The sequence below is a fragment of the Notamacropus eugenii genome, chromosome 5 (genome assembly GCF_028372415.1).
Source record: "Notamacropus eugenii isolate mMacEug1 chromosome 5, mMacEug1.pri_v2, whole genome shotgun sequence".
In the NCBI taxonomy this organism is placed as follows: domain Eukaryota; kingdom Metazoa; phylum Chordata; class Mammalia; order Diprotodontia; family Macropodidae; genus Notamacropus; species Notamacropus eugenii.
The window spans coordinates 260,052,637-260,078,100 of record NC_092876.1 but is presented as its reverse complement, the minus strand read 5'-3'; the positions used below and the strand labels follow the sequence as shown (position 1 = coordinate 260,078,100).

The window sequence follows — 25,464 nt, the reverse complement described above, 5'->3', positions numbered from 1 at the left end:
CTTTTTCTCTCTTGCTCCCCCCACCTACCTATATTACCAAAGTAAACCATTCCACTTTTGAACATTTTAATTGTTGGTGAGCATTTTCTTACGTCAAGCCCAGATTTGCTTCTTTTGAACTTCTGTCATTGACACTGGTTCTATTCTCTTGCACCAAGCAGAACTTAACTAGTCTCTCTTTCAAATAGCATCCCTTCAAATATATGTTACCCCTAAGTCTTCTTTTCCTCAGATCAAACATCCTTGTTTCCTTTAACATTCTTCACTGTTATGATTTCAAGGTCCTCCATAATTATAATCACCCTCCTCTGGTCACCTCTCCATTAGGGAGGATGTGTAAAAGGGCTGGTTAAGAAATGCACATGATGAGGGATATTAAAGGGCTTATGATCTACATTGATGATAAAGGAACAATTTCATCACAGTATCAAAATATCAGAAATGAATTGAATTGAAATGCCTCAGTTTCTCTATCATGAAAAGGGAATTATAACACTTGTTTCCCTCCCTCTGGGTAAATGTCAGACAACACCATCCAGTTTCAATCCTTATTTTTCAGTTGCATGGAGGTTTTAATAATACTTTACTTTCAATATGGAGTTCAGTGCCTGCAACTAGCAATAAGCATCTGCCGAGGCCGTAAGGCACCCTATACAGCAGAGTATGTGTGGTGGAAGGTGCTAAAACTGTAATTAGAACAAAGCATCTGTCCCCCACCTCCCACAGAGAAACTACTAATCAATGTGATCACTGGCATTGAGGAAGGAAGTGTGTCACCCATGGCTTTGCTGGCCTTTTTCCCAGTCACTAGCAGAGTGGATGTTGGTCGAGAATGCACTTGACTCTGGAGAGAGAAAAGGACTTAGAGATTACCATGAGTATCCCTTAAGAAATACAGAGGCCTGGCTCTGTATGGATATGTTTTGTTTTATGATTCCAAGCATTCTTACCTTTGCAGAAAACCCTTGCTGCTAATTACTGCTAAGGTTTTGTTCACTCAAATTTATTTTCAGTTTCATTGTCTAATACATACATTACCCAGATTCTTCAATTTTCCTATCTCCTATAACTACCTGAATTTTCATCCCTTTAACTGCATCAACATTCAATCAATTAATCAATATGCATTTATTAAATACCTACTATATACCAAGTATTGTATAACGAGATGGTGTACAAATACAAAAATGTTTCCTGTTCTCATGGAGATTCCATTTTATCTGGGGAGATGGTATGCACATGTATGCAAATAAGAAAATACAGAAAATAGATATAAAATAAATATAGTCATTAAATACTTGGTAGTTATATAGGATTAGATGTTAGGGAGAGAGAATCAGGATAGGTATCCTGTAAAAGGTAGTTCTTGAGTAGGTTCTTGAAGTCAGGAATTCTGTGAGTCAGAGTCAAAAATTCCACATATGGTGGAGGGCCAGTGCAAGCACGGAGATGGGACATAGTGTCATATAGAAAGCACAGAGAGAAATCTAGCTTTTCTGGCTCACTGAGTGTGTGAGTGGGGAATAGTATGTGAAAAGGCTGGAAAGTTAAAGTGGAGTCAAGCCAAGAAGGATTTCAAAAGCCAAAGAGTTTGTATGTTTTGTCCTAAAGGTAATAGGGAGTTGCTGGAGTTTATTGAGTAGGGGAGCATTTAATAAACAATCATTTCAGTAACTATGTGGAAGATGTTAGGGACTAGCGAGTCAGAGCTATGAATGAGAAAGTCATTATAATCAAACCAAATCAAAGGTAAAGAAGGTAGAAATGAACCTTTCAATTGGTTATTTGTTGGCTGACTTGATTTATGAACAAAAATGGTTTTAGGAACATATAACCTCAGTGTTATGAACTTTGGCAGTAGATGGGGGATCCCTTTTTATTTACATTAACAAAGTTTTCTTAATTCGTTTTGTTATCACAGTACTGTTGTTACTTGTAGGAGAGAAAAGAAAAAAAAACAAATTCTCCTCTCCCTCGTTCTACTACCTAAATTAAATCCTTCTTTATGACAGTGAAAGCAGTTGAGCAATAACACTTAATACAGTAAACAAAGATCATTCTGTTCCAGTCATCCCTCCACACCCACCATAAAAATGATGCCATGGTTCACTAAATGGACTCTAGAACTATCTCTGGTTTGTCATTTTTGCAAAGTGTGGTTTTCTTTTAGTCTTTCATTCCTTTACATTGTCGTGGCTTTTGCATATGATGCATGCTCCCTTAGGTGCTTCACTTCTCCACCAGCTCTCTTGCCCTGCTAATGATGAATTCACTCTGATGACTGTTCCCTATGTATGAGTCCCTGCCTGGAATTGTTGTTATCTCATGGAACCCCAGCCATGCTGCTTGTTTCCCTTTCAGGATACTTTCCAGTCTGTTTCACCCCCTCATCATTTTCCTTGCACCCATGTAAGAACCCTCACCCTCTCTCCCCATCCCCCTATCAATTCACCTTTATATTTTCTCTTCTATTAAAATGTAAGTTTCTTCGGAGAACAAGCTATCATTTCAATGTTTTGAATCCTCCACATTGAGCACAATGAGTAGTATGTAACAAATATTTAGCAAATTATCTATCTAATGCATTTTAGGTTCTGCTTTTTTATCTATAATTTGACACAACTCTTCACATGTTTCTCTGAATATCTTATGTTCATCATTTCTCACTGAGTAATAATATTCCAACATAATTATATAGAAGAGAAAAAACAAGCCTTTATTAAAAACCTCTTTTGTGCCAGGCATTGTGAAGTGCTATGCAAATATCTCATATTGGGTCATTCCACAGTCAATGGTAACATACCCTGCCCTCTCCAATTGCCAAACAACTACCACATGCAGGATAGGCAAGCTATCATAGCTAAGGAATCCAGCCTTCTTGAGGAAGAGATAAGAAGTAGCATGTGTCAAGCAAGTCAAACCATTAAACCACCATCTTGTTCATCATCTTCCCTTATATCCTAATGGAGATCCCAGGATCCTAAATGCAAGAACTTTTGGAATAGCAATTTTTCCAGTCCAGTGCTCTAAGAAATCATTCTGTGAAGAAATTCCTGTGGAAATTTACTTTGGAAACCACTCTTCATGTACAACATTCAAAGCTAGTAAAGAACCAGAAAAGTAATTTCTTGTCACAAAAGACCTTGGTGATTCACTATCAGAAACTGACGTGATTTTATCCATAGAAATAACTTTAAAGAACAGGCATTACCATCTGTTTTGCTTCTGCACTCAAAATAACATAAGACTTTTTCATCTGGCATGCAGTTGAATCCATCCATATGTTTTGTCCTCCCATTAGAATGTGAGTTCATTGAGAGTAAGGACTGCCTAGTTTTCTATTCATGTTCCCAATGTTTAGTACAATACTTTGTATGTAGTAAGTTTTTAATGGATACTTTATTCATTCATTCATTTCAAAATCTTGCTATCACATTTACTTAGTACAGCAATGGTGCTTCTTACTACATAATGGTCAGGTATGATGCTCAACACCCCAACAGTCATGTCAAAGGGACTCATAGTTGGCATTGATTTTGATGTCACTTATTTGTGTGTGGGAGTCTTCCAACATGCAATTATTACTAATGACCAAGGAACCAAGACCACCCCAAGCTACATGGCCTTTATAGACAGAACATTTAATCAGTGACACTACAAAGAATCAAGCTTCAATGAAACTCACCAACACATTATTTGATATAAAACATCTGAGTGGTCACAGATTTGATGATGCCATTGTATAGTCAGACAGGAAGCACTGGCCTTTCATGGTGGTCAGTGATACATATGGGTCTAAGATCTATGTGGAATATGAAGAGGAGACCAAAAGTTTCTATCCAGAAGAAATACCTTCTGTGGTCTTGACCAAGAAGAAAGAAATTGCTGAAGCTTATTATGAGAAAACTGTGACAAATGCTGTCAGAACAGTGTCAACCTATTTCAGTAATTCCCAATTTCAGGCCACCAAAGATGCTGAAGTCATCACTGATCTCAATGTGCTCCAAATTATCAATGAGTCAATAGCTGTTGTTATTGCTTTGGACTTATACGAAAAGATTGATACTGAGAGAAAAAAAGTGTGGCACTTTGATCTCAGAGCAGGAACATTCAATTTTTCCATTCTTACCATTAAAGATGACATTTTTGAAGTCAATTTCACATCTGGGGATACCACCTTGGGCAAGGAGGACTTTGACAATCACATGCTTAAACATTTAATTGCTGAGTTCAAGCAAAAGCACAAGGACATGCACAACATGGTTGCCTGTTTTCTATGAATCACTTGTGAAGATGCAAAGGGTATCCTGTCTTCCAGTACCCTAGGACAGTACTGACTCTCTCTATGAAGGTATAGACTTTTATACCTCTATCATCTGTACCTATTTGAAGAGCTGAATGCTTACCTCTTCCGTAGCACATTAGATCTCCTGGAAAAGACCCTAAGATATGCCAACCTAGATAAATCACAGATTCATGACATCATCTCAGTAGACAGTTCCACTCAAATCCTCCAAATCCAGAAGCTTCTGTAGAACTTCTTCAATATCTTAGAGTCTCATCCTGATAAGGCTATTGTCTATGATGTGGCTGTCCAGGGTGCCATTTTATCTGGAGGTAAATCTAAGAATGTGCAAAACTTGTTGCCATTAGATGTAACTCCTCTTTCCCTTGGTATTGAAACTGATGGTGGAGTTATGATAGTTCTAATCAAATGCAATCCCACTATCCCTGCCAAAAAAGATGTAGACCTTTACCACCTATTTGGACAACCAGTTTGCTGTGCTTATTCAGTTTTATCAAGGTGAGAGAATAATGACAAAATATAACTGCCTGCTTTTCAAGTTTGAAGTCACAAAAATCCCCCCATGCCTGGGGATGTTCTTCAGATTGAAATAACATTTGACAATGATGCAAATGGCATTGCTAATGTTCCTCTTCTGGATAAGACCACAAGCGATGAGAAAAAAGATCTTCATCACCAATGACAAAGGTAATCTATGCAATGAAGATATTGGTCTAGAAGGCTGAGAAATATAAGGCTGAGGATGAGTCAGAAAAACAATGTGTCTTCCAAGAATTTTCTTTTATCTTATTTTTTTATCTGAAGGCCAACATATATGATGAGAAATTCCAAGGCAAAATTAGTGATGAAGACAATCAGAAGATTCTTGACAAATGTAATAGAACAATCAATTGGCTAGAAAAGAGCTAGACTGCTGAGAAGGAAGAATTTGAGTACCAGCAGAAAGAATTGGAAAAAAGTCTGCCACCCCATCATTACTAAATTTTACCAGAGTGCAGAGCACATGTCAGGAGGTATGTCTTATGGGTTTCCAGAGGATAAATCAGTCTCATCTGGAGGTACTTCTTCTATACCCATCATTGAAGAGTTCAACTAAACACATAAGAAGAAACAGTTCACACAGCTTTCCAAAAATTAAAGGACTCAAATGTGTAGCCAATGCAGGGGTAGTTTAAAAGTAATATTTAAGCTACTGTATAAATCTGGACATTCTGCATATTTGAATGAGTGTAAAGGGAGTGAAGTGGATAACATTACACTGTATCAGTTCTGTAAACAAGTGGAAATGCAGTTGTTGTTCTAGAGAATAAAATCTATTTAAAATTGGTACAAAAAATTTTTGTCATCACAAAAAATACTGTTCTGAATATTTAATATTTATTGGCCTATTTTTCTATCTTTGATTTCCTTGGTAATCAAGGAAATTCATAGTAGTAAAATCTCTGGGTCAAGGGGTTTAGATAGTGTATTCACTTCTCTTGCATAATTTCAAAATGAAATCCAGAATGGTTGAACTATTTAAATCAATTTACACTGCTGGTGGTGCATGGGAATTTTCCAAATGACTTCTTGTCTTCCTTCTGCATCTCAATTTCTACCCAGGGATTTAGTTCTTGTCAATTATTATTAAGTTCCAAGATACCTCCCTTCACGGTGTCCTGTATAAACCAGGTCCTGTTTCTGTCAAGATAGAAGAGCAGTTCTTGTCTCCAAAAGTGATCAGTCTGTGTCCTCCATTATTGAAGGATTTATAAGAAACCCAATGGACTGTGTTGTCTGTGATGCTATTGATTGAGACTTCAACAGATACATAGCTTCTGGTCTCAAAAAGAAAGTGAATCATGTTATAGCACCAAAGTATTGATGTTAGACAAATTGGCAGGGGATTTTTCACCCATACCACTAACAGGCTCCCACAAGCTGAGCAAGTTTTTCCAACTCATGATTTTCCATAGAAACAGATTGAAATGTGTCCTGACAGGAGATGAGGTAAAGATCTGCATGCAGAGATTAATCGAGAATGATGGTAAGGTGGATTATGACATTACACATCATTTTGGCTTTATGGATGTCTTCAGTATTCAGAAGACCAACTAACAAGGGGATTTTGCTTTACATTGTAACCCAATTTTGCTTTGCATTGAATCAGCAGAGGCGTGAATTATAAATTATGCAAAATGAGAAAGACCATGGAGGGCACAAAAGCTTCTCCTTATCTGGTGACCCATGATAAACATACTAGTCATTACCTAAATTCTCTCAAAAAAGGGGGGGAATGATGTCATCCAAACTGATTTAGAGACTGGCAATACAACTGTTTTCATCAAGTTTGATACTGATAACCTATGAATAGTGACATAATTTTGGTCAAATTGGTATGTTCATGAACTGCAAAAGGTAACTTAGCTCTTTTGATGTCATCCATGTACATGAAGCCAAAGAAACTGTTCTATCTCAAGGTTTTTAAACATTTTTTCTTATTGAAAAGTTAACAAATCTTGAATATCTCTGCCCTAAGGAATAGATATTCATCTTACTATTGCTAAGGAAAGACGCAAGAGATTGGCAGCAAAACAGAGGACTGGATAAATGATTACAAATCAGAAATAACTTGGTTTCTTTTTACACTCAAGGGAAGTTTCTCCAATCTATTCTGAAGAAATTTGCTCTGCATTTTATGATCTTTTTTAAAAAGAAACTATTCTTTAGACTATTGCTAGATGGCATAGTAGATAGAGTGCTAGACTTAAAACTCAGAAGACCTGAGTTAAGATCCTGCCTCAGACACAATCTCTCTCTCTTTCTCTCTCTCTCTCTCTCTCTCTCTCTCTCTCTCTCTCCGCCCTTATTTCTCTCTCTTCTTCCCCCACCTGTAAACTGGAAATAATAATAATAATAATAATAGCACCTCCCTCCCAGTGCTATTATGAGGATAAAGCAAGATAAAATTTCCAAGGGGTTTTGGAACCTTAAAACACTGTACAGAGGAGATAGCATTGAGATGGCAGTCTTAAAGCTACATTTTCCAAGGTCACTCAACACAATTCATCTCAAAAATAAGTTAAAAATATATCTCACTAAGTTGCAGGCTGGAAAGCCAATTAAAAATCATAGTGAGTTATTTTTATAGCTCAAGGTATCTTAGGAAGACTGAAAGAGAGGTCTGTAGACTCTATGGTCAAAGTTGGGCAGGAACATGGCTGTGGTGGCAGCAGTAGCAACAAGGAGTGGTCAAACACATAGTGAGGATAAAAAGACCAAAAACCTGGTAAGAAAGATATCCCAGAGAACACCTATGTTAATTCAAGGGGTAGGAGCATGTACCATCTGACATCTCTGCCTCCTATTACTCAGATCTGGATCATAGTCCCAGGACAGAAAAAGGAACTGTAATGGTCATTAGTGATCCCTATCAGGGTAAAGATTAGAGTACAGACCAGGAGGACAAACAGAAGATGTTTCTTCAGATACTTCATTGAGAGAACTAAAAATGTATAAGCTCCTACTGATCTGTGAAATCAGCAAAAGGTCATAAAGGATAGAAGCTTGGTCAGATATCTCTCCAACCTCTAGAGGTAAGCAGAGTCCAATATTAAGTGCATAGTCAAGAATTAGGCTATAAAAATGAGCAAAGAAAAAAAAACATACTTGATAATAAAAAGCTTCCCTGGTGAAAAGAAATATCAAGACACAACCTCAGAAGACAATGACTTAAAAACTTCTACAGGAAAAACCTCAAATAAAAATGAAGATTTGTCACCAGCCCAATGAGAATTCCTAAAACTCTAGCAATTTTCAAAAAGAGGGAAATATTATTTTAAAAGTTAAAGAAGTGCTAGAAGAAAAATTAGGAAAAGAAATGAGAGCTATGCAAGAAAATAACAAAAAAAAACTGTCAACTTGTTAAAAGAGGTACAAAAATTTCAAAAGAAAATACTTTCTTAAAAATCAAAATTGGAGAAGTGGAAAAAGAAGTACGAAAATAATAAAGAAAATAATTTCTTAAATTTCGATTTGCAAAAATAAAAGCTAATAATTCTATGTTGCATATAGGAAAAAATAAAACAAAGTCAAAAGAATGAAAAAATAGATTACATTAAATATCTTGCAGGAAAAAAAGTGACCTTGAAAATAGTAGAGGAGACTTTATTTCAGAATTATTGGACTATTTGAAAGCCATGATATAAAAGAGTCTAGACATCAAATTTGAGAAATTACAAAGAAAAACTGCCCAAATATCTTTGAATCAGAAAACAAAGTAGAAATTGAAATAGTCTACCAGTCATCTCCTAAAAGAATTCCCAAAATAAAAATTCCCAGGAATATTATAGTCAAAATATAAAGTGCCTATATCAAGGAGAAAATGCTGAAAGTAGACAGAAAGATATTACTGAAATACCACAGAGCTAAGATCACACAAGATTTAGCAGCTACCATGATAAAGGAGAGGAGGATTTGAAATATGATATTCTAGAAGACAGAGGAGTGAGGATTAAAAGTCACAATAAACTACCCAGCAAAATTAAGTATAACTTCATGAGGAGGTGGGACAGAGATATTTAATGAAATACAGAACTTTCAAGCACTTCTGATGAAAAGATCAAAGCTGAACAGAAAAGTTAACATTCAAACAAGATTCAAGAGAATCATAAAATGGCAAATATGAATTAGAAATCTCAAGTGACTTAATAAGGTTCAACTGTTTACATTTCTACGTGGGAAATACATACATAAACACACACACACATACACACACACACACACATATACATGGATGTGTGTGTATGTGAATCCCCTAAGAACTTTATCATCATAAGGACAGAAAGAAGAAAAGTCTATTTAAATAGAGCACATGGATGTACCCACAATACCATGACTATAATATTGGGATAATCTCAAAACAAGGATAAGAAAGAATAATACATTGGGACAAGGGAAAAGAGAGAGAGGAAAAATGGGGGAAATTATCTCATATAAAAAAGTTTCACAGGGAAGACTTTATACAATGAAGGAAAAATTGGTGGAAAGTGTGGGCAGTGCTTGAATCTCATTCTTCTATAAACTGATTCGATGAAAGAGTATATACACAGAATTAGGTAGGAAAATCCATTATTGGGCTAAGAGAAAAGCGGAATGGAACAAAGGGAAGGTATATTAAGGGGACAGTGGTCAGAAGTAAAATAAGTTTTGAAAAGAGCAAAGGATAAAAAAAGAATGATAAATTAAAGAGAATAGGATGGAGGAAATAGACTGTTAGCAATGTAACTGTAAATGCGAATGGGATAAACTTGCTCATAGAAAGGAAGTGTGTGGCAAAATGAATTAGAAACCAGAATCCAAAAAAAAAAAATAAGAGATGCACATGAAACAGAAAGAAACACATAGACTTCAAGTAAGGGACTAGAGAAGATTTTTTTAAAAGACATTAGGTAAAAGAATAAATTATAAAATGGTTCATATTTTCATTAAAGATAATGAGACAACATACTAAAATCTGTGGGATACAGACAAAGCAGTACTTGGGGGGAGAAATGATATTTCTAAATGCTTATATAAATAAAAAGAAAAAAAGAACAAATCAAAGAACTGGACATGCAACTAAAGCAACTAGAAAAAAAATAAATTAAAAATTCCCAATTAAACACCAAAACAATAATTCTAAAAATCAAAGGAGACACTAATAAAATTGAAAGTTAAAAAAAATTTAATTAATGAGTAAAACAAGGAGGTAGTTTTATGAAAAGACAATAAAATAAACAATTGACAAATATGATTTAAAAAAGAAAACCAAATTATCTGAATCAAAGATGAAAGGGTGACTCCACAACCAATGATGATAAAATTAAGGCAATTATTAAGATTTATTTCATCCAACTATGTATCAATAAAACTGACAATCTAAATGGAGTGGATGAATATTTACAAAAGTTAAAATGCCCAGGTTAACAGAAATGGAAATATAGTATTTAAATAACTCTATATTAGAAAAAGACATTGAATAAAATACTAGTGAGCTCCCGGGTGGCGAGGAGAGACTAGGATAAGATGAATTTACCAGAAAATTCTGCCAAACATTTAAAGAACAATTAATTTCAATATTAAGTAAATTGGAAAAAATGGGTAAAAAGGAGTCTTATGAAAGATACATATATGGTTTTGAAACTTAAACTGGATAGAATAAAAGAAAAAGAAAAAAGAAAACTATAGATCAATTTCCTTAATGAATATTGATATAATTTTTTTTAAATAAGGTACCAGCAAGGATTACAGCAATTTATCACAAATATCATACATTACAACTGGACTGGATTTATGCCAGGAATTCTGGGCTGATTAAATATCAGGAAAAAAATAACCATAATTTTCCAAATCAATAACAACAACAACAAAAATCATATGATATTTTACTTAAAGAACCCTAGAGAGTCAACTAAAAAACTAGTCAAAACAATTAACAACTTTAGCAAAGTTGCAGGAAATAGAATAAACCCATACAAATCATCAGCATTTCTATATAGTGCCAACAAAACCCAACAGGAAAAGATAGAAAGAGAAATTATATTTGAAATCACTATAGACAGTATAAAATATTTGCCAAAAAATACGTAGTGACTATATGAACATAATTATACAACATTTTTCACACCAATAAATACAGATCAAAACAAATGGAAAAATATTAATGCTCATGGGTGGACCAGGCCAAAAATTATAATAATAATAATACCTAAATTAATGTACTTATTCAGTGAATACCAATCAAATTATGAAAAAATTGGTTTATAGAGCTAAAAATTAAGATTCATCTGGAGGAACAAAAGGTCAAGAATATTGGGGAAAGAATAAAACATATAAAAACATATGAAGAAAGGGGGCTTCGTAGTACCAGATCTCAAACTATATTTTGCAAAGTGGTAATCATCAGAACCATTTGGCACTGGATAAGAAATACAGTGGATGAACAGTGGAATAGATTAAGTACACAATATATAAAGGCAAATGAGCAAAGCAACCTAATATTTGATAAACCCCAAAATCCAAGTTATTGGGACAAGAACTCATTATTTGACAAAAATTTCTGGGAAATCTGGAAAGTTGTTTGGAAGAAACTAAGGATAGAACACTATCTCACAATGTATTGATAAAAAGATAACCAAGATAAAAGCAAAATGAGTATATGAATCACACATAAAAGGTGATGTCATAAACAAATTAGGGAAGCAAGGAAAAATCATTTGATGATATATGGAAGAGTTCATGATCAAACAAGAGATGGAGAGGCTCATGGGAGGCAAAAGAGATCATTTAGATTACACAAAATTAAAGTGTTTGTACTAACAAAACCAAAGCAGCCAAAAGAAGAAGAAAAGCACGTAAGCTTTTCACATCTATGACGTACTCACTGTTGATATTTTTATTTCCTTTATCATTCTGATAATGTTGTATTGACAACTATTCTTCATTTATTGTCTCCTCTTATATAATGTAACCTCTCTGTTATGAAATTAACTTTTCATAGATAGAAAGCCAGAAGAGATACTAAAGGTTATCTAGTCAAATTTATTGGTATAAGTAAATTTATCATTGTCATGGGGAAAAAATTCCCCAGTGGCAGAGATTATAACTGATGGCTACTTCGGAGGATTGGTGTTTGTGAATTTCACTTATCCCAACTTCTAATAACACTAATATTGAAAGCTGACTCTTGAAACCAATCAGTATCGCTAGAAGGTAGCTATCACCTTCACAAAATGTTAAAATTTCTTGAGGTTAGGTACTATGTTATTTTGATCTTTGTGTTGTGATCTCTTCACTCACAAACTCATTCATAGTGCCTAACGAATGATTATTGCCTTTGCTGAGTCAGTTTGTTGATTTTCTGGAAAGAATATAATATACACTCAATCTTTTAAATAAAGGTATTGGTGCATTTATAAGGCTGACATTCTTTTTCTGCCAATTGTACAGTTCTGATTTGGTGACCTTGAAAAGATTATGGAACTGGGACTTAGAATGTATAGGTCCTAATTCTGCTTCTGGCATTAGGTAGTTGTGCACCTTTGGGAAGTCACCTCCTCTGTCTAGCTTTTAGCTCCTTCATCTTTAAAATGGGGGTACTAGATTCAATGATCTCAATGTCTCTTCCATTGTTAACATTATGTGACCCTATACCAAAGTACATAAGCTTGAGATTACTTCCTATGATTGGATCACATCTCTAAATTCCTAAACCTAGGAATTTGAGCTTCTGTTAAGTGGTAGCCCCAGCTATTCAATGTAGAAAAGAAAAAATATGTATTATACCTAAATATTATATATAATTATATGCTACATCTATAATTATATATAATATTACATACATATGAGTATTATACATATTCAACATTCTGCATACTAGCTTTACTGTTACTCATTCTATATCTGGAATCTTCTGCTTCTCATTGTCTCATAAGATAATTCCCAGCTGCATCTGTACTTGAGAATGCTTTCCTGAAACACTACAAAAAGAATTTTACTAAATTAATATACCCAATTGGCTGCTCATCTAAAGAGTTTAAAGACAAGTGAAATAATATAATACTCTGTACATTGTTGTGAATCATGAAGATAGTGATGATGATGATGATGGTAGTATTTATATAACACTTTGAGGGTTGCAAGGCATTTTACACATTATTTCATTTGTTCTTTATAACAACCCCTGGAGGTAGATGCTACTGCCATTGTTGTTCAGTCATTTTAGCAGTATTCAACCCTTCATATCCCATTTGGGGATTTCCTGTCTAAAATACCCGAATGGTTTTCCATTTCCCACTCTAGTGGATCCATTTTGTCAAGCAATCAGAGGTTGTGATTTCCCCAGGATCACACAGCTAGGAAGTCTCTGAGGCTGAATTTGAACACAGGTTTTCCTGACTCTAGGTCCAGTGCTCTATCCACTGAGCCACGAGTTGCTTCTAAATGATGTCATTACCCCTCATCCATTTTAACAGATGAGGAACCTGAGGCTGCGAAAGGTTAAATTACCTTCTCAGGGTCACATAGCTATTTAGTATCTGAGATAGGATTTTAATTTAGTTCTTCCTGACCTGAAGTCCACCATTCTTTCCACTGTATCACACAAATATCTCTTAGAAAGAGTGTCAAAATAGAGAAAATTTCTCATCAATAAAGGATTACCATCGAACGATATTCCCTAATAGAAACACAAAAAATTCCAGTGGTATCATTATCTAATTCATACACATGACAATGGGAGACAAAATTACAAGACAGTTTACCTAAACATAGACATACTCTAAGAGCATCTACTATAAGGCATGAAAACTGCTTAGTTAAACACAAGTTAATAAAAAGGCTCAAAGGACCAGGGAGATGACTGGACTCAGCATATGAAATTCCATTGAAATGAGGTAAAGGTTGTTATCAGAGAGGTAGAAATAGTGACCCAAGATTGTGAAAATTCCCCTGTGAAAATGCTATATGAGAAAAGTGGAAGATGAATTTAGTGCATGCAAGAAATATTTCCAAAGATCAACTGAATAGGAAAGGTAACCAAACTACACTTTCTAACTTGAAATAGTATTTTACTTCTTAATTCTCAACACATATATAACTCTAGATGCCCCTACTGCCCCTAATGAATTGATGCCAATTGACAATTTTCAGGTTTGAGGAAAGTGGATATCAATGTAGTGGGGGAATGGGGGGGGGGGGGGAGAGAGAGAGAGAGAGAGAGAGAGAGAGAGAGAGAGAGAGAGAGAGAGAGAGAGAGAGAGAGAGAGAGAGAGAGAGAAAGAGAGACAGAGACAGAGACAGAGACAGAGACAGAGAGACAGAGAGACAGAGAGAGACAGAGACAGAGAGACAGAGAGAGACAGAGACAGAGAGAGAGAGAGACAGAGACAGAGAGATAGAGAGACAGAGAGAGACAGAGAGAGAGAGAAAGAGAGAGATTGAATTTGGTGTTAACTTTCCCCTAAGAAGCTTAGCAAATCTTAGTGAAGCTAGTATGTGCCTACAATTCATACAGTCTATGCAAATGTGGGCTGGAGCCAGCTTGTACCAACTCACAAGACCAATTATTAAGTTTTCAGTGTGAACATTCACACTTTGGAAATAGAAAAATCTTAAGGGCATGTTTTCACTGTTTTCCTGATTGTCTGGAGTTAAGAAAGTCATTAAGAAAATACCAAAAATGAAGATTAAACTTTTAAGTGTGTTGTACAATCATTCCCTCCACTACAAAACTGGTTGTTAAACACTTATCAGTACTTTTCTCTAAGTATATATAACCTTTCCTTCTTCTCCTTCACCTAGAAATTCTGCAGAACGGTCATTCCAGTTGACAATTAACATTGCTGTTATATCCATGAAGATGGATTTAACTCAATTCAATTTACATCAATAATATAACGATGCATTAAACATGTATTAGATGTTTATCAGTGGCAACATAATGACCTCAGACTCAGGAAGACCCAGTCACTCCCTGTCAAGTCCTGTCCCTCCTACATACTGACTGTGACACAAGACAAATTTCATCTCTCAGCCTTAGTTACCTTATCTACAAAATGGGAATAATAATAGCACCTACCTTATAGGCTTGTCATAAGGTAAAACATGTAAAATGCTTTCCAAATATTAAGGTGCTATATAAATGTGAAATTTTGTTGTTAATATCATTAAATCCCTTGTTCAATGCAACATTCTAAGAATTTACAGAGAAGGTTAAGGCCTGCACCAACAGGGGGAGTTTCTTCATCTGGGATTTCCTCACACCAATGAAATCAGATTCATTCCTAGTCCCTCTCTTTACTTTGTGTAAATCACTTTTTTAGGCTAAAAACAAATGAAAACATTATCTCTTCCTTTAAAGGGTTTACATTCCACTGAACTAAACACAAAGAAATTATATTTCTACTTTTATATTCTATGGAATATGCCAGCTTTTCTGGAGAACCACATCACAGCTTGCCACTTCCACCAGACTACATGTCTTCAAGAAAATATGTAAATTGGTTTACATAAAATAGTCATTGCCGTAAGATTGGAAAGAGGAAACTATGGTAGTAGTGGCATTACTCGAAGGGACAGTCATGCTGAAGAAAAACTAAACTCACTAAATTACTATAAAGCAAGCTCTTACAGCAAAATGTCCCTTTGGGGTATTCCATAGAATATAAGGCTCCTTCACCACAGGGATTATTTTCATCTCTCTTCAGTACTTCAGAGCCTGATGTATAGTAAGAGTTTAAGAAATGCTTGTTGACTGATTGAATGACCAACCAATAAACACAAATCTGCTCTTGCTGAGTTCTACAATAATAAAATGATGATTTGTGCCATGAAATTTTCTTTTCCATTCAACTAAAAATCTTCAACCCAAATAAATGAATGACCATATATAACACTTAAGTCATTACATTAACAAAGATAGGCAGGTCTTTGTCAGTGCTTTGATTCACTTTCTCCTAATATCATGGATCACAAGCTACCTCTTTGCTACATCCCTTCCCCAATGTGTGATTCCATCATGATATGAAGGCTTAATAACAATCCAGGATACCTCTCGACCTAAAGAAAAGAAATTGTGTATATTCTTTTGCCTTTCTATGGCAAACTTCCAGAGAAATTTCATTTTCACAATCTTAAAATTTAAAAAATATTATCTTCTTTCAGTGTCCATGGCGGAACTATCTTCCTGGGTTACCATCATTATCATCTTTAACATTCTCCTTTCTATCCCCCCCCCCCATAAATTTCTATATGAGCTTGTGATTCTAACAACTCTTCCTATCCTCTTGCAGCTATCCAGCTGATAGTGTGCCCACAGCATGATGCAGCATTAACACTGTCCCATTCTTTAAAAAAAATTCTGCTTTGCTGAACGTTGGCACTGCTGGGTCCAGTGCCAATCAGATAATCCATTGTTCTCAGTAGTTCACACAGCTGCTCATCAAATGTGCAGCTGTAGTACTGACCTCTCCTAATATTATTCAGAGAATCAGCCTCATTCTATGAAGTAGCTGTATCCTTGTTTAACATTCCCAATGGTACTCTTTGAGCTTCCTATTGGAGTCCTGTTGGGTTTTGCAATCATTCTCGTTCTTCTCAACTCTAAAATTTGGGTAAGTGCTATTTATAGAATATTGTAAATTTCCAGTGAATAGCTAGTATCACTGAGTGCTCCTGAGAATTACAATGCTCAAAGCTTGTAATAGAAAGGTGGCATAAAAGGCTTGCCAAGGTATAGAAGAACAGTGCCAGTATTAGCAAGTTGGCAAAGCAGATAGTTGTCTTGGTCCCAAGATGAAGGAGGGGGTGGATTGGGGAATGCTTTATTCATATTTTTATAAATGCCCATATTTTAAACTTCTCTTTTGTAGGTCAATATTTTATGGTTAATCATATCAGTTATAGTGAATTCTCAATATCTATGGTGGACAGTAAGAAACTACATTAGAATTTTCAACCACAAAGGGATATAACTTTAAACTTCATATGGACTGTACATATGCTTAACCTGGTGATTTCACAAGAATCACATGTTTAGTATTACTAAAATGTGTACAATTACGTATTGAAAATGCTGTTCTAAGTTATTGCATGAAGCAAAAGTAATTGGCTAGGACAAATTCATAGAAAAATAAGACCTACTGAATCTGTGAAAATAGTTATTCTTAATGCTTTTCGTGGTAAATAGAATTAGAAAAAAACTATGTAAGACAGGCCTATCAATGTCCTTAGAGAGAATACAGTCCCTAAAAATTTTCTGCAAAAATAGGACTCTGAAATTCTTATGAAGTAGGGGATAATGGCATCATCCTGCAAGGATCACAGTATCAGAAATTTACAGACGGAGGTAACCTTGCAGAAAGGGAGTGATGGCAAATATTTAACAATAGACTCTCTAAAAATGTATACATGACAGACATCCAAGTTCCATCTGCCTTACTAACATTTTCTCCATAACTTTAATGTCTAGATAATCTACAAAATATTCAATAAACTCTGATTTGTAACATTTGCTAATTATTTAGTTGTACATGCTCACACTGAATTAGCTCTCATGAGCTAATAATACGAGTTGACTCCGCATACCACTGTGTTTAAGGGCATCTAGCCTAAACCAGTAATTTTACAGTTGAAGAAACTGAGACCTAGGAAGGTTAAGTGATTTGTCAAATGAACACGACTGAGGCAGGATTTGACCCTAGGTCCTTGCACTCCACATGGACAACTCTTATTACTAGACCAGGGCAGTTGTACCCTTCATTACTTATTTTCAAGAAGTAATTGGATTTGGAGGGGAGCTTGTTTCACCAAGCCATTCTACCTCACTGAAATTAGCATAGGTGGGGCAGCTAGGGATGAAATTGATAGAGCACAGGACCTGGAATCAGGAGTACCTCAGTTCAAATCCAGCCTTGAACATTTGACGCTTACTAGCTGTGTGACCCTAAGCACAAAAGAAAAAAAGAAAATAGCATAAGTTGGGAAACTAAATCAGTGAGATGAAGGGCTTATCCTAAGGTTATATAGAGTATTAACAGATTTTGATTGAGAAGGTGGAGGAAGAGGACACAAGGATGAAGACACTGATGGTTTGAATTAGAAGAGAGGTAAAAAAAAAAAAAAGTGAGGGCAAACTTTATCTCCTTCAAAATTTTGTCCAAGACTGGCTCTACTCATAAAGGAACCTTTGTGTATGAGATATAAACCCATCTCTTATAGTAAAAGAGTGACCCATGCCCAGTTCTCAGCCAAATTTATCTATCCTTATAAGTGCTAAAATTGTCCCCTCTCCTCTGAGTTTGAATAGTGAATCTACATTCCCAAGACTTAGTTACCATCATCTCAGGTGAAATGATAATCAAAGTTCTAGATCCAAAAAGTGACCAGAACTTAGAATACATAGATATAGTAATTGTGATGACCATCTATCAACAATATTGTTATAATTTTATTAAGAAAGTTGGTTATCTAGTATAACTATTCAATTTCAATAATGGTTTTCATAATCTATTAAGTAAATAAAAGTATAAAGTATTTTTAAAAACACAGGATGAAGCTTTAGATATTATTTAACCTAATAACCTCATGTGACAAATAAGGGAAAAATTCCCTTCCCTACCCCACCACACACTCACACATTTAGACAGTGTCACAAAGCTAGGTAGTGGCCCAGAAAGACTTAAGCTTTCATCTGACTTCAATTTTATTCCAGGAATTCAGGACAAAGACTATATTTATTTCCAATGATAAGATCAGAAAAAATTATGGAAAACTCCTAAAATCTCTACAAGGAATGTTTGTGTCATCTTTTAACCTTGAATATCTTAGGTTTATAGACACATAGATTTTTAATTGAAAAAGAACTTACAGATCATCTAGCTGAACATTTAATTTTATAGAAGAGGAGGCTTGGACACAGAAGGATTAGGATATACAAATCCAGGTCAAATATGTAGTAAGTAAAAGAGTAAAAATTCAGACTGAGGCCCTGTGATACCAACTGCCATACTATTTCCAATAGAAAATGGGTGCAGGGGCAAGTAGGTGGTGCAATGGATACAGCACCAATCCTTGGGTCAAGAGAACCTGAATTCAAATACAGCGTCACACACTTGACACTTACCAGATATGTGACCTTGGGCAAGTCACCTAACCCCAATTGCCCCTCCCCTCCAAAATAGACAATGAGTGCTAACTGAAAATTGAAAATGACTATTTCATGTATCACAATATAAATATTACTTCATAAATTCATAACCCTTAGATTCATAAAATAGTGAAAGATCTTAATAAAGGTTTGCATAGCAGAAAGAAAATTAATATATAGCTATTTTTATTGACATCTATTGTTTATCATCAACAATTTGTCCCAGTATCTCTTCTCCATCCCAGAAATCTATTCAACAAAATAAAAAAAAAATTTTGACAAGGCAATCAGAGTTAAGTGACTTGAACATGAGTAAGTATCAAATGTATGAGGCCAGTTTTGAACTCAGATCCTCCTGACTCCAGGGCTGGTTCTCTGTGCTCATCTAGCTGCCCCTAAAGAAAAATTTAATGAAGAAAAGAAAGAGAAGTCAGCAAGACCAACTGTACATTGAAAAAGTCTGAAAATGAATGCAATGTTTCATAAACATAGAATTTTCACCTTAACAAAGGAGAGGGGTGGGAGTGCCTTTGGAGCCTTGTTTGTTCATTGTAACTTTGCAGTATTAACTTTTTATTGTTATGTTTATTGTTTTTATTGTTGTAGTATCATGTATATTATTTTCTTGGCTCTGCCTACTTCACCCTGCATCAGTTCATGTAAATCTTTCTGTGCTTCTAAGATTTCACCTAACACACACCCAACCAACTGGCAAAAATGAAAAAAATATTTTTAAAAAGAAATCAATCTTGGAAGAGTTGAGGGAAGATGGGCACATATGTGCATTATTAGTGGAGCTATGAATCAGTAAATCACTTTGGAAAGCATTTTTGAATTATACAATAGACAAAAATATCCAAATGTTGTGACCCAGAGATTCAACTAATATATTCATAAGAGGTCATTGGCTGAAAAAAGTCTACTTTTATATCTGTTTTAGTAATTGAGACGAAATGCAACATACAGAATAGAAGACTGGTTACAACCCTGGGAAAAATCTGACTTCAAATCCTAATCCTGACATATTGGCTTTGTGATCCTTCCCAAGTCACTTAAGTAATCAAGGTTCTAGGAACTCATACAACACCATAAGTTGTAGGTATTTGATCTGCATTAACAAAGATAGTTTCCTTCCTTTTATTAATATATATGCAAGATTGGAAGACAACTACAAGAAGCTTCTGAAAGAGTGAAGTGGTTGGGCCTCTCAAATATAGGTGTGTATGGTGACTAAAGGCAAGTTCAATGTTATAAAGATCAATATTGCATAGGAATCTGGAATGTAAGATTTATGAACCAAGGTAAGTTGGATATGGTCAAACAGAAGATGAAAAGATTAAACATTGCCATCTTGGGTGTCAGTGAACTTAAATGGATGAGAAGGGATGGATTTAATCCAGGTGATCATTACATATACTACTGTAGGCAAGAATACCATAGAAGAAATCTAGCAGCCCTTCTAGTCAATAAAAGTATGCAAAAAAGCAGCAATGGAGTATAATCTCAAAAATGACAATGTTATCTATTAGAATCCAAAGAAAACTGTTCAGCATCACAGTATTATAAGCCTATGCTCCAAGAGTTGAAGAGGTCAAAGTTGATCTGTTCTATGAAGACCTACAAAATATTTGAAAAATAACACCAAAAAAGATTCAAATTCATTATAGAGGTTTGAAACGCTGAAGTAAGAAATCAAAAGAGAACTGGAATCGCAGGCAAGTTTAGCCTTGTAGTACAAAATGAAGAAGGGAAGAGACTAGTAGAGTTTTATCAAGATAACTTGCTGGTCAGAGCAAACCTTCTTTTTCAGCAACCCAAAACACAACTCCATATATTGACATCACCAGGTAGTCAATATCAAAATCAGATTGATTATACATTTGCAGACAAAGATGGAGAAGTTCTATAGAGTCAGTTAAAACAAAACTTGGAGTGTGGCTCAGATCATGACCTTCTTCTTGAAAAATTTAGACTTAAATTGAAGAGAGTAGGGACAATCAGACCACATAGGTATGATTAAATAACATTTCTTATGAATATGAAGTAGAGGTGATGATTAAATTTAAGTGTTTTGACCTGGCAGAGAGAGTCCCTGAGGAACTATGAACAGAGCTTCCCAATGTTATACAGAAGGCATCAACAAAAAGCATCCCAAAGAAAAAAAACAAGAAAGCAAACTGACTATCTGATGAGGCTTTACAAATAGCTGAAGAAAGAAGGAAAGAAAATGTGAATGGAGGAAAAAGAGATATACCCAACTGAATGCAGAATTCCAGAGAACAGCAAGGAGAATAAGAAAGTATTCATAAATAAGCAATGCAAAGAAAGAGAAGAAAACAATAGAATGGGAAAAACAAAAGATCTATTCAAGAAAATTAGAAATATCAAGGAAACATTTCATGTAAAAATAGGTATGATAAAAGACAAAATTGGTAGGGATGTAACATAAGTAGAAAAAATTAGGAAGAGGTGGTAAGAATATATAAAACAGATCTTAATGTCACTTAATGTCACAATAGTGTGATTACTGATCTAGAACAAATCATCCTGGAGAATGAAGTCAAGTAGGCCTTAGGAAGTATTGTTAACAAAAAGACCAGTGTAGCAGCAAGCACTCTGACACATCCAGGATGGCCTGCTAGCACAAATTCTTAGATCTGCTTTTCTAAAAGGAAAGCAACTTTTGAGGAGTAACAATCTTCTTTAATCACATATACCAATAGAGAAAATACAAGGAGAGAAAGAAAGACCAATAGATAGGGCTTCTAACTGTCTAACCATGAGTAGTACATACATCACAGATCAACATACAGATCCAACTGTCTGACCAATTCATACATACATAGTTACCAGAGACAGAAGCACCAACATTTGGGTTTTCAAGGGGGAGGAGGGATCCTTAATAGCTACCCAGAGTTTCATCTGGCACAGGAACCTTATTCCAAAGAACAAACTCCAAAGCAAAATCTCAGAGTATTTATACACTTTTCAGAGCTCTAGGGTATCAAGACCCTCATGACACAGTGCCTCATTAGAAATTAACAAAAGGTGTAGACCTAGACCTTCCTACAAAACAAGCCTCCTCTAATCAAGCTTCCCTGAATGGGCTCTACCTGAGACCTATTAATTGGGGGAAGATCTTTAACTCTCATTGCCTGTGGTTATTTACATTACAGCCAGAAACAAAACTAACAATAAGGAGGTGACAGAATTCCAACTGAGCTGTTTAAATCCCTAAAAGATGATGCTATTAAAGTGTTGTACTCAAGTTGCCAGAAAATTTGAAAAACCCAATAATGGCCACTAGATTGGAAAAGATCAATTTACTTCCAAATTCGAAAGGAGGACAATGGGAGCAGAGCCAAGATGGTGGAGTAGAAAGACATACATACTCTAGATCTTCCCCTACGGCACATAAAATACCTGTAAACAAGATGCTCAACAAATTCTAGAGCAGCAGAAGCGACAGAATGACACAACAGAGGAAATTTCCAGCCCAGGGTGACCTGGAAGGCTGACGGGAAATGTGTGTTGCACTGGACATGGACTGGAGCACAACTCAGCACATGTGCAGTGCCAGGAGGAGAAGGACCAGAGCAGGCCTCAGGGGTGGCAGCAGAAGAGGTTCGCAGATTCCCCAACCCACAGGTGACAAAGACACTTCACAGGTCAGTGAGAGGGCTTTTCCAACTTGGTGAGAAGGGAGCAGGGTCCTCACCTAGTGCCAGCCCCAGGTGGTGGCTGAGGTGGCAGCTGTGGCAGCTGGGATGCTGGCAGCTGCAGGCAGCAGCCAGTGTCTATTGTTCCATTGTTGGAGCACTCAGCATAGAGCCCCTGGGGGAAGTGAGCACCTGATCTGAACCTCAACCATGAGCCAGGCCAGGAAATAAACTCCTGTCCCTTGATTGTGCCACCTTGGAGGAACTGAGACCTTACAAGTCCCCAGAACATACTCTTGACAAAGGACCCAAAAGTCAAGTAACTGGTTGGGAAAAGTCTCACGAAAGGGAAAAAAATAAGACGATAGAAGGTTACTTCTCTGGTGAATAGGTATTCTCTCCCATCCTTTTGGATGAGGAAGAACAATGTTTACCATCAGGGGAAGACATAAAAGTCAAGGTTTCTGCACCCAAAACCTCCTAAATAAATACGCAATGGGCCCAGGTCATGGAAGAGCTCCAAAAGGATTTTGAAAATCAAGTAAGAGAAGTGGAGGAAAAGCTGGGAAGAGAACTGAGAGAGATGCAAGAAAATCATGAAAAGCAAGTCAATAGCTTGCTAAAGGAGACCCAAAAAAATGCTGAAGAAAATAACACCTTGAAAAATAGGTCAGCTCAATTGACAAAAGAGGTCCAAAAAGTCAAAGAGGAGAAGAATGCTTTCAAAAGCAGAATTAACCAAATGGAAAAGGAGGTTCAAAAGCTCACTGAAAAAACCAGTTCTTTAAAAATTAGAATGGAAGAGATGGAAGCTAATGACTTTATGAGAAACCACGAAATTACAAAACAAAACCAAAAGAATGAAAAAATAGAAGATAATGTGAAATGTCTCATTGAAAAAACAACTGACCTGGAAAAGAGATCCAGGAGAGACAATTTGAAAATTATGGGTCTACCTGAAAGCCATGATCAAAAAAGAGCCTAGACATCATCTTTCAGGAAATTATCAAGGAAAACTGCCCCAATATTCTAGAACCAGAAGGCAAGATAAATATTGAAAGAATCCACCAATTACCTCCTGAAAGAGATCCAAAAAGAGAAACTCCTAGGAATATCATGGCCAAATTCACGAGTTCCCAGGTCAAGGAGAAAATATTGCAAGGAGCTAGAAAGAAACAATTCAAGTATTGTGGAAATGCAATCAGAACAACACAAGATCTAGCAGCTTCTACATTAAGGGATCAAAGGGCTTGGAACAGGATACCCCAGAATTCAAAGGAACTAGGATTAAAACCAAGAATCACCTACCCAGCAAAGCTGAGTATAATACTTCAGGGAAAAAAATGGTCATTCAATGAAACAGAGGACTTTCAGGCATTCTTGATGAAAAGACAATTTGACTTTCAAACACAAGAATCAAGAGAAGCATGAAAAGGTAAACAGGAAAGAGAAATCACAAAGGCCTTACTAAAGTTGAACTGTTTACATTCCGACATGGAAAGATAACATTTGTAATTCTTAAAACGTTTCTCAATATCTGGGTAGTTGGAGGGATTTTACACACACACACACACACACACACACACACACACACACACACACGCACACACACACACACAAACAGAGAGAGTGAGACAGAGAGATAGAGAGCACAGGATGATTGAATCGGAAGGGATCATATCTAAAAAAATAGAGTTAAGGGGTGAGAGAGGCATATATTGCAACAAGAAAGGGAGAAATGCAGCAAATTATCTCTCATATAAGAGGCAAGAGAAAGCTTTTCCAATGGAGGGGAAAAGGGGGGAGGTGAGAGGGAAAAAATGAAGCTTACTCTCATCACATTTGGCTCAAGGAAGGAATAACATGCACATTCAATTTGGTATGAAATTCTATCTTACACTATAGGAAAGTTGGGGAGTGCAGGATAAACAGGGTGGGGGATGATGGAAGGGAGGGCACTCTTGGTGAGGGACAAGGTCAAAAGAGAGAATAGAAGTAATGGAGGGCAGGATAGGATGGAGGGAAATATAGCTGGTCTTACACAACATGACTATCATGGAAGTCATTTGCAAAACTACACATAAACCGTTTATATAGAATTGCTTGCCTTTTCAGTGGGGATGGGTGGGAAGGGAGGAAGGAAGAGAAGTTGGAACGCAAAGTTTTATGAACAAATGTTGAGAATTGATTTTGCACACAACTAGGAAATAAGACATACAGGTAATGGGATATAGAAATTTACCTTGCCCTACAGGACAAGAGAGAAGATGGGGATAAGGGAAGGGAGGGGTATTAGAAGGGAGGGTTCATTGGTGGAAGGGGCAATCAGAATGGAAGGTGTTTTGGAGTGAGGGGAGGGGAGAGATGGGAAGAAAATTTGGAACTCAAAATTTTGTGGAAATGAATGTTGAAAACGAAATAAATAAATGAAAAAATGAAAAATTAAAAAAATAAAGTAAAAAAATAATAAAGAAGGGCAATGTCAAACAATGCTCAGATCACTGAAGAATTGTGCTCATTTCACATGCCAGCAAGATTATGGTTAAGATTCTGCAAGTGAGTCTTTAACAATATGTGAAATGATAATTATCAGAAGTGCAGGCTGGTTTTCATAGAGGCATAGAAGCTGGAGACCAAATTGCCAACATTCTCTGGATAACAGAGAAAGTGAGGGAGTTCCAGAAAAAACTTCTACTTCATTGACTACATAAAGCATTTTACTGTGTGGAGGAAAAAAAATGTGACAAGTCCTCATAGAGATATGAATACTAGATCATTTTAATTGCTTCCTGAGGAACCTGTATGCCAGTGAAGAAGCAACAGTTAGGACCAAA

The 25,464-nt window shown here is 35.9% G+C and overlaps 1 pseudogene; it reads left to right on the top strand.

The window, feature by feature from the left end:
* Window positions 1-3,484: 3,484 nt before the first annotated feature.
* Window positions 3,485-25,464, top strand: part of LOC140507839 (heat shock cognate 71 kDa protein-like) — a 49,695-nt pseudogene continuing 27,715 nt past the window's right edge.